The 6,000-nt window shown below is 38.7% G+C and overlaps 1 long non-coding RNA gene across 3 annotated transcripts in view; it reads left to right on the top strand.

The window, feature by feature from the left end:
* Positions 1 to 621: 621 nt before the first annotated feature.
* LOC147580038 (uncharacterized) overlaps positions 622 to 6,000 on the top strand; it is a 107,979-nt gene continuing 102,600 nt past the window's right edge. For 2 of the 3 annotated variants that reach the window (XR_015252454.1, XR_015252453.1), the window contains exon 1: positions 622 to 717. This is a non-coding gene — a long non-coding RNA (uncharacterized LOC147580038). Of the gene's footprint in view, positions 718 to 5,144; positions 5,279 to 6,000 lie in introns of all 3 variants that reach the window. The other variant, XR_015252455.1, reaches the window with a different exon arrangement.

The raw sequence follows: 6,000 nt of genomic DNA, 5'->3' as shown, positions 1-6,000 counted from the left end.
CCGACTTTCACTCAGGTTATGATCTCAAGGTTTGTGAGTTTGAGCCCCTCCAACCCCCTCTTAGCCCCCTCCCTCAGTAGGGAAGGTTTGGGGGCGTTCGGAGGGCTCCATGCTGATGACTCAGAGCCTGGAGGCTGCTTTGGATTCTGTGTCTCCCTCTTTCTCTGACACTCCCCTGCTCACGCTCTCTCTCTCTCTTTCTTTCAAAAATAACCATTAAAAAAATGACTATACAATGAAATAATACATGGCCATTGAAAAGAGCGAGGTAAACCAATCCAGTTAATGTTAGAAACTTCTAAAACATACTGTTAAGAAAAGGAAGATGCAGATCAGTTTATGTAATATCTTATTTTGTAAAAAAAAAAAAAAAAAAAAAAAACCTCAAAAATTTCTATATCTGTATGTAAATATACTTATTTATAAATGTATAAAAATGTAAACATTAATTTTTATTGTATTATATTAATATATTATGAATATATATATAAACTTTTAAAAGGATATGTGCTAGTTTGTCAAATGTGTTTGGGGGTTGGGAGTAGAGGAGAGGAGGCTAGTTAAACAAAAAGAGGTCTTTATTTAAAAACCGTATATGTGACATATTATTCCATTCAGGTAAAAATCATACAAATATGAGTATGTGCTTATGACAGATGAAAGAGGGATAGTCACCAGTATGCTAATGATCATCATCTCTGGAATGTGGGATTTCAGGTAGGCTTTTACTTTCTTCTTCACACTTTTCTTGTTTTAAATTTTTCAATAATTGTAGATTTAAAACAAAATATAAAGAGGCAGTGTGGCATAGTGGTGAAGAGTACAGCATCTGGAGCCTGATAACTACATTCAAATCTTAGTTCTGTCACTTAGGGTTGTGTGATCTTGGACAGGTTATTTCATTTCTTTGGGCTTCAGTTTCCCCAACTGTAAAATGAAGATAATATAGTACCTACTTCATTAGGCTGTTAAAAAAAATTAAAAGGGAAATAGAGGTAAAGCTTTCAGAATGGTGCCTGGAACATAGTAAATGCTACATACAGGTTAGCTAGTACTATTTCTTTATATTCATTGAAAAGAAAAATAGCTGATGGACTTAGATGCACCTCTGGTTACGCAGTGAGAAAAGATAGCCTTCACTGTCATCATGGCCTGGGTAGCCATTTACACACAGCCACTCTGCTCCTGTAGGTCAGCAGCTTCTGCTTCCAGAAAGAAGGGAAAACAAAAGGGAGAGGAAGAAAGAAAGGAGAGAGAGACAGAAAGGGAGGAGAGAAAAGAAGGAGAAAGAAAAAGAAGGAGGAGGACAGGGACAAGGAGCGGAAGAAAAGGAAAGAAACAATAGTTCCAAATGTTCCACTTGGATGCTGGTGGGACAAGGCAAACATCCCCCTCCTCCCAGGTTTCTGGACTGGCTCTGAAGGATTCTCTTCCCAGGTTCCTGGTAATCCCAGTTCTTCAAGAAGTGTGCAAATTCATGTTGGTGGCCTATTTTCTTAATTGAGATGTAACTGTTAGTATTGTCCATATTGCTGACATTCTTGTCATATTCCTAGATATTAGATAAAAAAGTTTTAATCAGTTATAAATGAGAATGTACATACAATAATTCTAAAACTGTGTCTTCATCAAAGTTTGCTTGCAACTATGATACATGTGGCTTTAGTGCCAATTCTTATTAAGTGTGCAATGCAATGTGCTGACACCCATGACACATTTCCCCTTATTCAGTCACAAAAATACTTCTAATTAGCCATAAATGAGAATGTACACACAACATTTCCAATAGCTACTCTGCTCCTATCAAAGTTCACATCAGAGAAAATTTAAACTGTTGCCACTGAGCTGCCTTGCCCCAATTCCAACAACTCTTATTTCAAAAATGCTTAGAAAATTGAATCTTTAGATCTCGCTGGGTAAACAGATCTGAGGTAGATTTATTTCAACCCAAGTCCTTTATCTGAGATATGTGTGCTCCTGAACCCAACTAAAATGCATACCATAGCCATTTCAAAGGCAGTGATAAAATTACTTGGTTAAATATTTTGGCTAGATTTCCTGTTTCCAGAGACCTGGGCTTTGTATTCTGTGGCTTCTGCATTGCCATGTGGTGATGTGGGCGGTATTAAATGGCACCACATCTGCCAACCTCCATAAGTACTATGCCCCACAGGGAAAGCCCCAGGCACCCATTACCACTGCGAGCCACAAGGACAAGACAACGCCAAATCTCAATAACCACCTTTAAATTCTCAGACCTTTGGCTTTCTTCAGGAATCCAGGCTGTAAGCTTCTTAGGATGACTACAGACCGCAAAGTACCGCCTCATTTCAGTGTGGAGTCTATAAAATCACTTTAGTTATAATTCAGATATTCTCCAAACTTGAGGCTGCGAAGCATTCCGATCTGCTCTTAGATTTCTGTATAATCTCTCCTTCATTTTATAACATTCTTTGTCTTCTGTTGCTCTGTGCAAATACCAGTGCTTTACAAGTCATCAGGCCATGATTTGTGCATGGCCTGATACGTGGAGGTGAAAGGGGAGCTTTATGTGAGGCAGGGAAACGGTTCTGTTAAACTTTGCTTGCTTTCACTACCTTTAAAACTCATTAAATACGATTCTGCCTTTTACTTTGCCAAAGTGTTTAAAACCCATTTTAATGAAAAATTCTAATCCTATATAATCACACCATAAGCACTTTCTTTCTGTTCAAAGAGGAAACAGTGTTAAATTTTAATGCATACCTCTGGCAGGCTATATTAAAAGTGTTTAGTCAGTTTTAAATCCGATTAGTGTAACTGTTACAGATTAGAGAAAAATCCCAAGTGATTGGAGCAAGTCCCCAGCTCAAGGGAACTAATTTAGGGTCCAGGCCTGATCACGCCAGAATTAAAAGGAACCTCAAGACTCTTGCATTCAGTTTGTCCAAATTTTGTTCATAAGCTAATAAAATAAGGTCCTGTGCTAGGTATTGCAGCAATATAAAGACAAGTTTTCAAGTAGGAAGCAGATGAGACATAAAGCAACGCTAGACAAAGTGGAATGAGGGCAAGAGCAGAAGTGAGAAGCCCCTAAGAGAATTCAGAAAGGACAAAAATCACATTCCAGGGAGAGAAACACTGACACTTCTTAGAGGATGTAACTTCTAAAAGAGGCTTTCAAGGAGAGACAGATTCCATAGATGGGGAGACACTGCTAAGATTGGAAAAGGTAGAAAGTTTTCCAAAAAATAGAAAAAGTCTGTTGACAACTTGAAGGGAAGGGGGATGCCTCTTTGTTGAGCAAAGTGTTGAGCAGACACTATACGAGTCATCTACATCTATTTTCTCATTTACCCCGCCCCCACGACATTCCAAGGAGATGGTTATTATTATCCCTATTTTATAGATGAGAAAAATGAGCCTCAGAGATATTGTCTAAGGTTAAACTTGCCTAAGGTTAAATAGCTAGCATGTAGTAGCACTCAGGAGAAAAATATGTTTGAGCTTTTCTCAGTATTTAGTCTCAGGAACTCCCTGATCACACCTTCCTCTTAGCCATTATTAAGGCCCAATTTGTTGTAAAAGACTTTCCTGACCACATGAGTTAGAAATGAGATTTCCAGTCCCTGAATTCACAGCACTCTTATTGTCTGTTACCCAAGTGGCATTTACTCTATCCTGGCTTCTATTTTTTTTTTTCTTTCCTCATGCAAATGTTGACCTCAGTGCTTCTTAATTGGTTGGGTCGGTTGAGCAGGAATACCAAAAACATCTGAGAAAATATGCATATATATATTTAAATATTTATATTTTTGAGACTGCCCTCCCACCCACATCACTTTGCCTTCCTCAGTAGTCTGTTCTAGAGGAGAGGGTAGTTATCCAGACCCTAAGAATGCATGCCAGCACTTGTGAAGGCACCAGCCATAAGCGTCTTTTAATATTCCCTTAGTGGTCCTAATTCCCACCCCATCCCAGGTAAGAATAATTAATTAAGCTTGCTGGACTGAAAATCAGGTGATTTGACTCCAGGCACCTGGGTGGCTCAGTCAATTGAGCAATTCTTTGTGTGTGTGTGTGTGTGTGTGTGTGTGTGTGTGTGTGTGTGTGTTTATTTTTTTGAGAGAGAGAACAGGAGAAGGGAGAGAGAGAATCCTAACCAGGCTCTGTCCTTGAACTCAGGAACTGTGAGATCATGACCCGAGCCAAAATCAAGACTCGGATGCTCAAGGCATCAGGATGGCTTAGTCAGTTAAGCATCCAACTCTTGATTTCAGCCCAGGTTATGATCCCAGGGTTGTGGAACCAAGCCCTGCATCGGGCTCTGTGCTGAGCATGGAATCTGCTTAAGATTCTCTCTCTCTCTACCCCTGTCCTCAACTCATGCTGTCTCTTTCTCTTTCTCTCAAAAAAAAAAAAAAAATCAGGTCTCAACTCTGCCACTTAGTAGTTGTGTGATCCTTTGAGACCCACTCTTATCATCTATAAGTTGAAAATCTATGTATCTGCTTTACCTACATTTTAGAATGTAAGAATCAAATGACTAAGTCTGTAAAGTATTATGTAATGATATGGTATTAAACGTGTCTGGATCAGAAACACCTTGAAAGCAGGACAATGCATCTTGACTATATATATATATATATATATATGTATATATATATATATATATATACACTAAGTGATTGCACATAGTGGATATTTAATAGTGGTTATTGATTTGCACATGTATGTCTTAGAACCTTACAGAAATAAAGCATATTCAACTAAAATGTCAGGAAAAGTACTGAAATGTCCTCCACCTGGAATACCATTTACCTCCCAACCGCCTCTCCCACCTGGATACATTTTAAATTTTTTTTTTCAACGTTTATTTATTTTTGGGACAGAGAGAGACAGAGCATGAACGGGGGAGGGGCAGAGAGAGAGGGAGACACAGAATCGGAAACAGGCTCCAGGCTCCGAGCCATCAGCCCAGAGCCTGACGCGGGGCTCGAACTCACGGACCGCGAGATCGTGACCTGGCTGAAGTCGGACGCCCAACCGACTGCGCCACCCAGGCGCCCCTGGATACATTTTAAAGACAATGCCTGTTTAAAAGTCACGGATGTCTCTGAACAGGCTCCAGATTGTCATTATCTATCATCTTTCTTTTTTCTCAGTCCTCATTCGGTGCCTCCAAACCAAGATGTTCACCTATATCTCAGGCAAGATGGAACTCTGCCTTAATAAATTAATGATTACTCAAGAATAGAGGACATGTTTTACCTTTCAAAAAAAAATCTTCTAGTGAATGGTAAGAAAAAAATTAATTTCCTCATTAAAAAAAAGGGCCAGGAAGGGGAAATGAAAGCCAAATACAAACCCCCTACAGTAAGAGAAAGGACGGCAAAAAAATAAAAACAAGGATTCATGAATGCAGGAAGAAATTAAAACAAACCTGCAGGCCCTCATAAATACAGCAATCAGGCAGCTCCATGCATGCATCCCATATTTGAATTTTTATTTTACATGAAGTATTTTTGTATCTGCTTTGCCTAAATTTGGCCTCTTACCAAAGCCTAATGACTCTACTTTATGTTAAGCTTTTCGAAGGATCTAAACTTAAAACTAGGGGGAGAAAAACCTGTTAATTTATCTTGCAGGAAAAGGTGTTATAATTTGAATGAAAAACAGCAAGCAGACAGATAAAAAGGAGCTGGCACAGAGCTCAGGCAATCAGTAACATTTTTTGTACCTGCAGGCTGAGAAATTGTCTCCAGTGTTGTATGATGTTATTACCATTGCCTATTTTCACTTGTACATTAGGTTCAAGCATAATTGTGTGAAGATTTGAATGTTCTCCACAGATTTACTATTTTAATAAGCTCATAATGTTAAAACACTATATGTGTTGACAGTGGTACTTACACTGTATTAAGGAAACAAATCAAATCATTTCCTTTAAAATGCTAAACAGCCTAATTTGACCTTTCTACAGGCCCTAGTCATATCAGAAATAGTTCAGATAATAGTCTT

This window comes from Puma concolor, chromosome B3 (assembly GCF_028749965.1).
Source record: "Puma concolor isolate L17-30 chromosome B3, mPumCon1.1.hap2, whole genome shotgun sequence".
Lineage (NCBI taxonomy): Eukaryota > Metazoa > Chordata > Mammalia > Carnivora > Felidae > Puma > Puma concolor.
The sequence above is the reverse complement of the archived record's forward strand: the minus strand, read 5'-3'. Positions and strand labels throughout refer to the sequence as shown.